General features: G+C 44.9%; 1 long non-coding RNA gene across 1 annotated transcript; it reads right to left on the reverse strand.

Annotated features, from left to right (window-relative positions):
* Positions 1 to 606: 606 nt before the first annotated feature.
* LOC306986144 lies at positions 607 to 13,604 on the reverse strand. The gene is made up of 3 exons (XR_013794914.1): positions 13,467 to 13,604; positions 848 to 942; positions 607 to 738 (listed from the first exon to the last, which is right to left on the reverse strand). It is a non-coding gene; the product is annotated as an uncharacterized lncRNA (long non-coding RNA).
* Between the last annotated feature and the right edge of the window lie 279 nt (positions 13,605 to 13,883).

The following is a 13,883-nucleotide window of genomic DNA, read 5'->3' on the forward strand; positions in this document are numbered from 1 at the left end:
CTGACTTCTTTCTCAAAGCACAGCCACTTCTGACACCATGTTGTGTTGGGTTCTTTTACAAATAAAGGCCGTTGCCTTGAGTGTTCAACAAGCCGCTTTATTATCAGGCTGCAACAATAACATTGTGTCTCACTCGCTCTTATCCGTACTCCCCATCCTACATGCCCGTGTTGCCCCCTAGTGGTAACATGTAATATAGATTACACCACAATTGTATCTGTTTCAAAGCTTACTGAAGGTGTGGAAGGTCCTGTTAAAGGGATAGTTCACTTTGAAATTAAATGTTGGTATGTTTAAGCTTACCTCAAGTGCAGTAGTCTTCACTCTTTTTTTCATGAGAGCCCCACTGATATGACAAAGTCAATAGGAGAGCCACTTTTACCGCAAAGTATCAAAATTAACATCCACTCATAAATAGCATGACTGCTTATCAATCTGTCACCCCTGAATATGATGCAATAAATTTAGGGGGGGTCTTTATTATTAGCAGCAAATTAACATTAAATTGCAAATATTAATAATGAATTATTAATTAGGCTAAACATTAACAGAATTCATTCACATATTGGGATTTGACATTCAATAGCTTGTTATCACTCACCAATGTCAGTTAAATCATGTAGGACAAAAACCCACTGGTGCTCACAAGGTCAGGAAACACCTCTTCATCCACCTCTGTGCCAGTGTCATCTGTTACTCTAACTTCAAGGTCTTCCGCTAATGAAAACTTCTCTTTCACTGCACAACAAAAGGTTTATCAATTTTAGGCAATAATTTATTCACAATTTGACACACAGGGATATAGATATATACATATGTAATTATTAATAACGAGTTTATTACTTACCTTCTGCAATAAATAAATCAAAGCAAGCCTCTGGGATTTTAATGATTTTTTTCAAATTTCGAAATTGTGCTTTGACAATCATGATCTCTCAATGTCTGTTTGGGAGAGGAATAAACACATCTTACTTGGTTGCTATAAATAAAATTTGATAAATCAGACGTGACCAGTAGTCAATCGATAGATTTACATCATAATGTGTGCGTATGACGTCGGTTTCACAAATTCTCAAATCGCCAAAGATTACATTTTCTCCATGTAAACGCGAATTTGGGAAACCGACGTCATACGCACACATTATGAGATACATCTATCGATTGACTCCTGATTACGTCTGATTTTGATTAAATATAAGTAAAATGTACAAATAAACAAAAATATCAATCAGCTGCATGTGAAATAATTAGGCAGTAACGTTACCATTAAACGCTTCAATTGCATCAAGGAGGGCTGCAATACAGCCTTGCACTACAGCGCTGTAGCAACATTGACATCCGGACAGGTGCTTATCAAATTTAGTGAATCGTGATTTCTTGCAAACACTTCATTCGTTGTGTGAACAAACAAGAGGTCTCTGTCTCTTTCTCCATTACACACACACAAAGAGACACGTAACACGACACCCCAAAAATTCCAAGGAACACACGTGACAGAACACCCACGTCTCCAGAGAGATACGCACACACACACAAGAGACTTTTCTTCAAACGAATCATATTTAAAACATTACCAAATGTATTATGTGTTGCCATTTATATGTCATGACAGTTTTGGGATTTAATGTAAGTTTTAATGTGTAGTAATCAAAATCTAAATGCTTCTAATCTGTATATCTTATGTAACTTCGTTATCATATAATCCAACCTGAATGTGTTTGATACCATTTTAAATCTTGAGACCTAACGGAGTTGAATCTCGATAATAGACTGCAATGATATGATTATTACTAGATGAATCCTTTTTAGTCATAGAAATGACTAAGGCAAAGCTCTGTCATAAACTACACAGACTGGGGTCTTCTGGCAGGACAAAAAAGATTCTCCCGCTCCCAGATCACTGAAGGTGATTGGACAACGCGCCGAACGAAGGAGTGACCCATACAGTCTTTAAAGGAAAGAGCAAAGCTCTTCCTGCGCTCTCTTGCTCTCTGCTCCCTGCCTTCATCACTGCTCATCATGTGACGTCTCCGATCTAAACTCCCTCACGGAGTTCCCTGCTTTTATTTTCTTTATAAAGTTTCTTTTGTTTAATTTCCAAATTCCACTTTGTTCGTTTCCACCTACGAGTCGAACGAACGGAGCCTGAATTCCTTCAGCAACTTCACTTTCAACCAGCTTTCAAAGCTCCCGCGGAAACGTGCTCTGGCAACGAGCACGCGCCCGGCTCCGAAACGACACGGGAGAACGCGCCTCAGACATGAGAACACGCGCATGCTGGACACAGCTCATCACACACAAACGAACCTTTTTTGCAAGTATCAAACTCTGACGAGTGTTAATGTTTTAAGGTTTGTTTTGATTGATGTCTCTCTCAAAGGTCTGTGATGTTTGCTGTTCTATGGTCACACGGGACCATTCTCTCCTTCTCTATCTCTCTACAATCTCAGCGCGTGCTACGGCGCGCGCCCCTCCCCAACTCTCTATAACTCTCCTTCTCTCATCAGCTGTTACCCGTTTTTGTCTTGTCTGTTTAATGTAAGTAACTGTACATAGACGTATAAAACCTATAATCACTATGTGTAATCCGTTATACTCTGTAGTTTGCATTTATTAAAACAATATATTCAAGACTGTGTCTGTGAAAAAACGCTCGTAAAACCACAAACGTCAATGAGATTAAAAGATCCAAGAGCTGCCAGAGCTCTTATTATTTACTAGTTTTAATTTTATAAACACAGGAAAATTAATGTTCACGGCCAGAAAATTAATGTTTCTTGGAGGTTATAAGGAGATAGCTTTACTGAGAGGTTGATGGGTGATCTTTGATGGTTTTTGCAGGACAAACACCTATTTGATCATTACATGAATTTCCCTTAAAGGTTATCTCATAATCGAAATTAAATAAGATTATTGATATCTGAATGAGGAATTATAAGACGTTGTGATCAATTATTCATATATTCGTATAATCTAGACATTTTCAATTTCGATAATTTAATGTAAAGTAATATGCAGAATATTAATCATATTCATGATTAGTTATTAAAATTCCCTATAGATCATTTGAGCTAATTCATACGGACCAAGAGTCCGAGGCATATAGATTACATTTTGGTGGAGAAAAATTTGGGCGATCTCAAACTTTGTGTTTTACGAGCAAATCAGTTTCAGCCTGTCTATATTGTGTATTAATGTAACGCGCGCGCTCCAGCGAGAGCCCACGCGATCCCATTGAGGAAACAAGCGCGCCCTAGTAAGGCAAAAACCACGCGCGCTCACCGAAGGACTGTTAGAAGGCACGAAGCCGATCTCAGTCAAAGCAAATTGACCCTGCTAGATATGTTTAACATTTTCAGCCCCTGTTAATTGCTAAAATAAACTTCGATGTATTATATTAATATTGTTTCGGTAAAGAGAACAGAATCTCTGTACATTCCGTACATTCTGAATATTGTGTTACCCACGCGCCAAATGCGAACCCACGCGCGCTCACTGAAGAACTGACTGGAGCCGAGCCAGCTCAGCTCAAGCATATTAACAGACGCTGGAAGTGACAATACCGGTAAATGTCCTAGAGAAAAGAATCTCTGTTCAGCCTGTAATTAATATTGCTTTAGCCCGCTTGAAATCAAACGAGTTTCTTTGTTCACGCGGTAGATTGGAACAGAGCGAGTCTCCTCCGTTTCGATAATAGGCCTAATAATAATATTAGATCGTTAAAATAACGATAACTCCTGGTCGAAAATTGGATTAGCTACCCATTTTGTAAACCTAAGACATTTTTAAATCATAAGTGCTATTGTGGTTAAATGTTTACGGGAACCCAACAACAGATGATAATTCCTGTTTTCCACATTTGAGTAATAAAGTGCAGTGAAGAAGTCCTGACACGTTCTCTCTTGTGTAGTATAGCACCCGAAGATCTGTAGAGATCTTGTTTCCTTTGTGATTTTATTGCAGAAAATCAGCACGTGACTGAGCTGAACGCTCTGAGCTCTTTAGAGTCACATTTAAAATTGGTTGTAATTCCGCGGACTAAACACCAGAGGTCCTTTTTAGGTGTTCAAGTCTCAAAATACGCGCCCCAACGACGTCACCCTGCGTGAGCACCGCCTCCCACTGACGTCAGCCTGCATGAGCGCGACTACGCCATCTCGTGGCCGTTTCAGATAATGCTCTCGTACTGCTAAATTCAAGTGTTCTATGATGAATAGTGAATTAGCTTATGTCTAAATTCTCAATAATTATTGGCATTTCCAGCTTTGCTCGTGCGAATATTATTTTGTGTTAGACAATTTTCCTGCTTGTGACTGGTACATTTACTTTGAGTTTGGTTCAAACAAGAGGTGAATTAAAACTTAAATTAAATCCCAGCCCAGCCATTGAGAGCCCATAGAGGGAAGTCCGCCACCCAGTGGCCGCCTCCCGCTAAAGCGGTTCATTCAACTCGCTTCTCTGTTTCCAATTCTGTGTGAATTGCTTTATTTCTGTTTTCTCGTCTGATTATTTTATAATAATTACTGATACTTTAATGCATCTAAGTTATTATTCGATATCATTCTGAGTTCTCAATTCCCTTACACGCTTATCTAAATTCGAGTTAAATCAGATTTAAATTTTGGATTTAAATCTTGTTTGGCTGGCAGCCACTGTCATCCACTAGAAGGAAACAGCGCCACCGCGTGGCCTTGTGGATACTAAGTCGGTGCCACTCTTTTTCCCCTTTCACTCTTTTGAAGTGTGTACTTATTTCATCTTTCCCTTCTGATTATTTCATAGTAATTACTGATGCCTTAACGTCATCTGGATTATTATAAAATATCACTCTGATTTTTACATTTCTGCACAGGCTTATTTAAATTCGAATTTAAACCAGTTGAATTTAATTTGAATGAGTTTGTCTGTTCAAACAGGGTGACCGCTGAGAGGAGGTACGCCCCTTTTGTGGGACAGACCCACTACTGCGGCCTGTCTCTTCTTCTGGGGTCATCCTGACTTTTCATTATTTTATTTTATTTAAAAAAATTTTTATTATTAATTTAAAAAAAAAAAAAAAAAAAAAATATTATTACTTTTATTCCTAATTTTCTTATCTCTCTTTTAGGTTAGGTTATTCTGATAATCACCAACGTTATCATAATTCCCTTTTTGTTTTACCATTATTTCAAAGCCTTTGCCTTTATTTCTACATAGATAATTACTAAACTTGGTTAAACAAGAAAGCCTTAATTGACTTTAACTTTCACCTGTTTACCCCTTTTTGTGTGTTTATGTGTAGTTCTCCCTAGGGCGCTGTGGTGATTTGACAGTCATCTCTGGTTGGTTTCCAGCGAGCGGGGTCACCTGGTCGTCACGACCGACACCGGCCGTGCGTGAGTCTCGGACTCCTCTGTCTCTTACCATTGGGGTGGCACGCAACTGCTACATCAGCAATTTAGCACTCCAAGGGTAAAGTCAACCACGCCAGCTGACACACAAGGCAATTTCGGGACAAGTACCTGAACCAGGGCCTGCTGCAGGGGCCGGGTTCCGGGGAAAACCCCATTTTTGTCGTGCTGTCTGGCAGTTGACACCTTGGCGTTGCCAGGTTGTGTTTAAGGTCGCAAGTTGTTTGAGAAGGTCGCACCGTGGTACACAGAGTAACAGAGGGCCCGGGTCCACTGCGGTCGAGTGTTTGGGACCGTCAAGAAGGTTGACCGCGCCGCCGGCTCCCACCTGAGTGACCTCATTTCACCCCAGGCAAACTAAATGAGGTAAAACCCATACACTTAGTATAAGCCACAGAATACTAGATATTCCCCGGTCATTTAAGTGTTTGGCCTATATCCCTTTTATCCAAGCCTCACCATCTTCCTAGGTTTTCTACCCCGATAGTCCCCACTCACCTGTAGGCCCTATCGTAAACTCTGGCAGTGGTAATAGGCTTAGGCCTCCTTATTCTCTCTAACACATACCGTGTTACTATTGTTTGATCTTATTTCACTTTGATCTGTTCTATCCTTTGTTCTGTTGTGATTTGTTTCTTTCATTTCACCTAGAAACAGTAACCTGAGAGAGCCATCAAGGAAGCTAAGCAGTAGAGTGACTACCAGCAGCCGGGGCCACCACGTGACCCGCCAGGCTACTGCTCGTCACAACCTCTAGTGCAGGTCCTCAGACGACCCAAGTTAATTGGCTCCGCGAACTAACTGTTGGCATCAGTTAGCCCCAAAATTCTCATAAAACGGCATAGCCGTATGATCATAGCGTTAACCTTAAAACGAACTTGCATTGGTCTCTTTGTGTGTGTGTTCTGTGTTCTCTCTCGCCCACAGTGTGCCAAGGTCACGGCCGTCCAGTATGGCTGCCCAGTGGGACGAACTCGAGTTGTGGTTGAGAGCCATGACGACCGACTTCCTGCCCGGAGACGCCGCTGACGCAGAGCCCCTGAGCCGAGAACAGCTGGACACCGACCTGGTCAAACTGATGACCCACGATCCGACACAGAGCTACAGCTACAAGGACTGGGCCAAGATCGTCGGAAGCCTCGCACACAAACTCGTCGCCCAGGCACGGCTCAGCGAAAGGAGCCACAGCAACCTGGAGCAGGAAGCAGCAGCGCTAAAGCTTCAAGCAGAGGAGGCCCGGAGGAACCAGGCCCACACCCAAAGTCATCTTGACCAGCTTCTTCTCCAGACCGTGAAAGAGAACGCCACAGATCCAGAGCTACAGAAAGAAGTAGAAAGACTTCGAAAGGCCCTGCAAGATCTTCGCCTCGACACAGACCAAAGAGAACAGTCGGAGAAAGAAACCCGTAAAGACCTCGACGAAAGACTCCAACAAAGTGACGCTCTCCTCGAGAGAACAAAGACTGAACTAAGAGACAAAAACGCTAAAGCCACAGCCTGTGAAAAACACTTACAGGTGGCCAGAGCTGAAATCCATGAGCTTACTCTGCAGAGACATGATCTCAGAGACGAACTTGACATTGTTCACAGAGAACTGAGCCATTCTTACAGACTTAACAGTGACCGGGTAGGGGAAACACACACCACAAAGTTTCCCCTGACCAGCCGGTACACACCAGCCAGCCAACAAAAACCCCTGTCAGCAGAAAGGGGGGGGTCCTCTCAGAGAACACTCACCGCTAATCGCGGCACGGCTCCCAAAGCTGAAGGGGGCGGAGCTGAAAAGGGTCAGAATCCCCTCCAGACGGATTGGGCCCCCAGCCACAGCTCTTCCCCCACAAACGTTGACAAGTTGGCCAGAAACATCCCCACGTTCACTCCAAACCTTGCAGGAGGCCATGATGTACATGCTTACCTTCAAGACATTGACTTTCACCTGCAAACTGTCGCCAACGTGACAGCTCGGGACAAGTTTTGCCTGCTCAGAATTACTTCTAGCCGTGACGTGCGCAGCTTCCTAGACCGTCAACCAGAGACTGTCAAAAGGGACTACCAGCAGCTGCGACAAGCTTTGATCCGTGAATTCTCTGATCCAGAATCAGAACAAGGGGTCTTCACCGCCATGGACGTCAAACAGGCCCGACCTGAACACCCACAGACTTACTACGGCCGACTCCGACACGCCTACTTCGGAGCACGAAACGAGCCCGGTATGGAAGAAGATGTCAACTTCAGGACGCTGTTCCTCCGAAATCTGCATCCCACAGTGAGTCATCACTTAGGCGTTCTGGCCTGTCCACGTAGCATGTCCACCCAACAGCTACGTGACTTGGTCCACAAAGCTTACACCAAGCAAAAGACTATTTCCAAAAAGACTGTAAAAGACCCCACAACCTACTCTGTCTCTGAGCACTGCTCAGAGCTAGACACAGAAGGCGCCCAACAGCACCACAGTCACAGACTGTACCACAGAGAGTCAAGACCGTTCCAAGCCAGCAGAGGGCAGCACAACCGTGACGGTGCTCATCCAAAGCATCGGAGCGAGCGCTCTAAGAGGTTCTGGGACCTGCATCACCCGCCGTCCAGAACTCCAAGCCCAGAAAGCCAGCCCTGGAACCCCTCTCGACATGCTACTGGTAAGCCCAAGCCTCATCGCACACCAGAAAAACACAGTGCAGCCACGTCGGAGACAGCAGAGATCGTGAGGATGCTGAAAGAGTTTCTTCACAAGAAACATCGCAAGAGAGACAAGGACGAACCAGACATCTTATGTCTAAGCATAAGAACTGAAACCAACACCCTGTCTGACTGCCATCTGCCTGAGCCAAGCACCACGAACACTGCTCGTCCCCCACAGACTACAGAGCTAGCTGTCACACCACAAAGTGACAGCTCCGCTCCAGCACCACAGCTGACAGCTGCACACACTACACGAAACAGCACAACACATCACACCTGGGACCAACATCACAAAGTCCCAGGAAGTGCTGTTCCGGCTAGCTGCCCCCGCAGCAAGCCACACGTCCCTCCCGGGGACAACCCACCAGACATTGTTATCAAATCGCAACCCATGAACTTTGCTGTTACATCACCAAATAGCAGCTCCACTCACTCACTCATTGTTGCATCACAAACTGACAACACCTACCATTCACTCCGGCTGACAACAACAGCCCCGGTGCCACAGTTTCTGGGAAACCTTCTTGAAAGGGGGGTGACCAGGAAACCCTACCTAGCCTGCACTTTGGAGAAGGAAGTGAAACTTGAAGCCTTGATAGACACAGGAGCAGACCTCACTGTGATCTCATCTCAACTTTTCAAAAGACTCAAAGTCGAAGCTAAGAGACAGAATCGAACTTTTGAATCCCACACTTGTGAGCTAAATGTGCATTCATACAGCCAAAATAGCATCCGGCTCGAACAGCTAACTCTAATCCACCTGTCAATAGGTTTTATGTCGCTGACTCACCCTGTGTACGTTTCACCAATGAACACTCATCCACTCATCATTGGCAAAGACCTGCTGGATCGTTTCGAGCCCTTACTGGACTTCAAAAAGCGAACTCTTTGGGCTCAAGTGCCAGAACCTCTCCCCATCCAGTCACACAGGCCACCCGAGCCAGACTGTCAGATCACAGAGGTCACGAGACTTTCCACAGAGCCAGACTGCCAGGTCACACAGTTCATGGGAACTCCCACAGCCAGTCACAACGACACAGACTTAGCAACAGGTCAAGTTTCAAGTTCGCTACCCTGCACCTTCCAGCCCACAAAAGACTTTAACAAATGCTGCGCCAAGGTCAAGACTGACCTGCAGCCACATGAACAAACTCATGCCCGCGCCAAGCCTGGTGCACCAAACGGAAAGCGGTGGTCACACCCGACCCACCCACCCGCCCTCAACGTTGCAGCGACTACACACTGCACAAGACTTTTACAGGCTACACTGCCTAACCCTGTGCCTCTTACGCAGGCTCCGCTGTCTGCAACACCAAACATAGCGGACATGCGGGCTTCTGACACCACAACAACGACTTGGCATTGCCTCCACTTATACCCCTCCTGCCTCCCTTGCACGCCGTCTGAGCTCACTGACAGCCAGTGCCTCAAACCGCTGCATAACATGCACACGCTGCATACACACAACATTACGGGTTCTGCACCTGTTGACATCACAGCGCAAAAGCTTGTGCTGAACAGTTGCAAAAGGGGGGTCATGCCAATGTTTATCTATGACGCATCATGTGCGGCACAACACAGCACCAGAGTCACTGACGAGACATTGAAGCAAGCGACAGGCTGGCAGAAAGATGTGACAAAACATGGGCCAAGGCGAGCTAAACCTAGCTGCCACCCACAAAGCAAAAGAACTGCCCTGTCCAACCAAAGACAACCCTCGTTTGCCTCTTCCTTCCCTTTCTCTCTCTCTCTCCCTGTCATCTGTACCAGGTTGCTGCTGTGGGTCGTCATGCTGTGCTGTCAGCCATCCAGAGGACAGCTGCCACCGAGAGAACAACTGAGACTCCTGATCACCGACTGCGGAACCTACACTCAGCCAGTGTATGGTCGACTCACCCAGTCCCGCCGGTCTACAGAGCACACTACCCCAGCACCGCAGCCCCATACATCTGGGCAAGTGCCCAACGGACAGAGGACTCCCTCCCTCACGCCAAAGCCAAGGTCGAACATCTGCTCAACCAACTGGAGAAAGTGACTGCCACGCAATCAGGACTCCTAAGCACCAACCACCGATCCGAACGGTTCCTGGGAGCGTTGCTCGGAGCCGTAGCTGCCGCCAGAACTCTTTTTAACATTGGTATGTCCAGTGTCAACGCAGCGAACCAGACTGTGAACTCAATGAAACCGCTGTTTAATATCTTCCAGAAAGACTTTGCCCAGACTCCGCTGTTTACAGCACTAACGACAGACATGCTGTGGGAGGTTAGCTCCTCCACTGACAGCCTAGCCACAGGTGCAATCCCACCGTACCTGAAACTCTTAAGCCTTGTGCGAACTGTGCTGGCTTCCAGCATCACCACGCCAGCTGACCCTTTTCAAACACACCTTGCTTACTCGCTGGGTTGCGCCACCCCACTTCACGTCAACCCCCAGCAGAGAGAAGTGGGTTTTCTCCTAAACCTACCCATCATCGAGTCAAACCAAACCTCCAGGCTCAAAGACATTGTCAACAGCGGGTCCTGGAAAAGCAGGACCCAGTTCAAGATATGCACTCCAGACGCGGTGGCCTACCCCGACAGCGACACCCTGCTGTACCCGGCCCCAAACCTGCACGGGTGCACCTTGACCAAAGACTTTCATTATCTCTGCCCTAGCAAGCCCTTCCTCAGAGACAACACTGAAGGAATCTGCGAGTTGCAACCCCTGGTCAGCCACACACGCTGCCCTGCTGAAGCTAAGCCTCGCACACAAGTCACAGAAACACAAGCAAAGATTGTAGGTGAACGATGGCTGGCTAACACACCTGCGCACCCAGCCACTGTCACTCACGAACAGCATGATACAACCAGCCGTGTCAACCTGCTCAACCCGAGTATGCCGACTCAAGTACTGACAGGTGCCATCTCACACCTCGGTAACCTGTCATGGTACCATCTTCCGAGCAAAGAGTACCAGACAGCACTGGAACTCCCATCCTTTAAGAACTACAACGTCACCCTAGATCCAGAAGGAGATCTCTGGTTTGAGAAAAGGGGGTCCCAACTCACGAACATTGCTCCTGTCAACACAGCCCTCCAAGCATGGGCAACCGCCCAGCCTGAATACCTCACCTGTGTCCAAACCTGGACCGCAGCGGATACTGTCGTATCTTTCCAAGGTCACCGACCACGCACTGACACTCGTCTTGGCCTTCACCCTGTGCCAGACTCAACGAGATGTGAACATCCACAGCCAAGCTCACAAAGCCGTGTCGGCGGTTTCTCACAGAACCCCACACCATCGACCACCTCAACCTCATGTGGGCTGAGCCATCAGTCTAGCAAACCACCTGTCATCCATTGTGCTAAGTTGTTGTTCGATGAAGTCCATCCTCTGACTTAATCGAACAAAAAGGGGGATATGTAGCAACATTGACATCCGGACAGGTGCTTATCAAATTTAGTGAATCGTGATTTCTTGCAAACACTTCATTCGTTGTGTGAACAAACAAGAGGTCTCTGTCTCTTTCTCCATTACACACACACAAAGAGACACGTAACACGACACCCCAAAAATTCCAAGGAACACACGTGACAGAACACCCACGTCTCCAGAGAGATACGCACACACACACAAGAGACTTTTCTTCAAACGAATCATATTTAAAACATTACCAAATGTATTATGTGTTGCCATTTATATGTCATGACAGTTTTGGGATTTAGTGTAAGTTTTAATGTGTAGTAATCAAAATCTAAATGCTTCTAATCTGTATATCTTATGTAACTTCGTTATCATATAATCCAACCTGAATGTGTTTGATACCATTTTAAATCTTGAGACCTAACGGAGTTGAATCTCGATAATAGACTGCAATGATATGATTATTACTAGATGAATCCTTTTTAGTCATAGAAATGACTAAGGCAAAGCTCTGTCATAAACTACACAGACTGGGGTCTTCTGGCAGGACAAAGAAGATTCTCCCGCTCCCAGATCACTGAAGGTGATTGGACAACGCGCCGAACGAAGGAGTGACCCATACAGTCTTTAAAGGAAAGAGCAAAGCTCTTCCTGCGCTCTCTTGCTCTCTGCTCCCTGCCTTCATCACTGCTCATCATGTGACGTCTCCGATCTAAACTCCCTCACGGAGTTCCCTGCTTTTATTTTCTTTATAAAGTTTCTTTTGTTTAATTTCCAAATTCCACTTTGTTCGTTTCCACCTACGAGTCGAACGAACGGAGCCTGAATTCCTTCAGCAACTTCACTTTCAACCAGCTTTCAAAGCTCCCGCGGAAACGTGCTCTGGCAACGAGCACGCGCCCGGCTCCGAAACGACACGGGAGAACGCGCCTCAGACACGAGAACACGCGCATGCTGGACACAGCTCATCACACACAAACGAACCTTTTTTGCAAGTATCAAACTCTGACGAGTGTTAATGTTTTAAGGTTTGTTTTGATTGATGTCTCTCTCAAAGGTCTGTGATGTTTGCTGTTCTATGGTCACACGGGACCATTCTCTCCTTCTCTATCTCTCTACAATCTCAGCGCGTGCTACGGCGCGCGCCCCTCCCCAACTCTCTATAACTCTCCTTCTCTCATCAGCTGTTACCCGTTTTTGTCTTGTCTGTTTAATGTAAGTAACTGTACATAGACGTATAAAACCTATAATCACTATGTGTAATCCGTTATACTCTGTAGTTTGCATTTATTAAAACAATATATTCAAGACTGTGTCTGTGAAAAAACGCTCGTAAAACCACAAACGTCAATGAGATTAAAAGATCCAAGAGCTGCCAGAGCTCTTATTATTTACTAGTTTTAATTTTATAAACACAGGAAAATTAATGTTCACGGCCAGAAAATTAATGTTTCTTGGAGGTTATAAGGAGATAGCTTTACTGAGAGGTTGATGGGTGATCTTTGATGGTTTTTGCAGGACAAACACCTATTTGATCATTACATGAATTTCCCTTAAAGGTTATCTCATAATCGAAATTAAATAAGATTATTGATATCTGAATGAGGAATTATAAGACGTTGTGATCAATTATTCATATATTCGTATAATCTAGACATTTTCAATTTCGATAATTTAATGTAAAGTAATATGCAGAATATTAATCATATTCATGATTAGTTATTAAAATTCCCTATAGATCATTTGAGCTAATTCATACGGACCAAGAGTCCGAGGCATATAGATTACAGCGCCCTTATGGTTTAACGTTAGGCCTAAACCGCATTATTCCAGCCTTACATTAGTTTAACAAACTACCATGATTGGTTTTCGTTCCTTAGAAAGCGAATGAGTACTTTAATAATTCACTACCAAACAAATTAACTGCGTTTGACACCCGTGTTTGGCAAAAAAATAATACTACGCAACAAAATTTCAACAACATTAAAAACTTACCACAGTTCAGAACTTCGACTATCACAGAAGCACGGTCAACTTAAAATCATAAAAAATTGTTTTAGTCCAGTGATATTCCTGATAGTCCAATTTAAAACACTGTTAGAAATACAACAACAGTTCACCTCGTAAAATGGCCGAGTCTATCATGTGCTTCGCGCGCAAAACTTTAGGCTTTGTCGAGTGTGGTCGGAAAAAATGCCCGAACGAGCAAATAATTACATTGCGCGAGACATGATGACAGACAAACATAAACTTAATTGATGATTTATTACCTTTACATCATTTATAAAGTGGCATGACACAGCTAGGCCATTTACAAAAATGGCATTAAGTAAAATGGCGTTGGAGTCTGGTTCAGTCAAACGACGGTTGCACGTAAACGGAGGTGTGGCTTGGTTAACTCTAAACGAGAGT

Source organism: Phoxinus phoxinus (assembly GCF_949152265.1).
Source record: "Phoxinus phoxinus genome assembly, chromosome: 18".
In the NCBI taxonomy this organism is placed as follows: domain Eukaryota; kingdom Metazoa; phylum Chordata; class Actinopteri; order Cypriniformes; family Leuciscidae; genus Phoxinus; species Phoxinus phoxinus.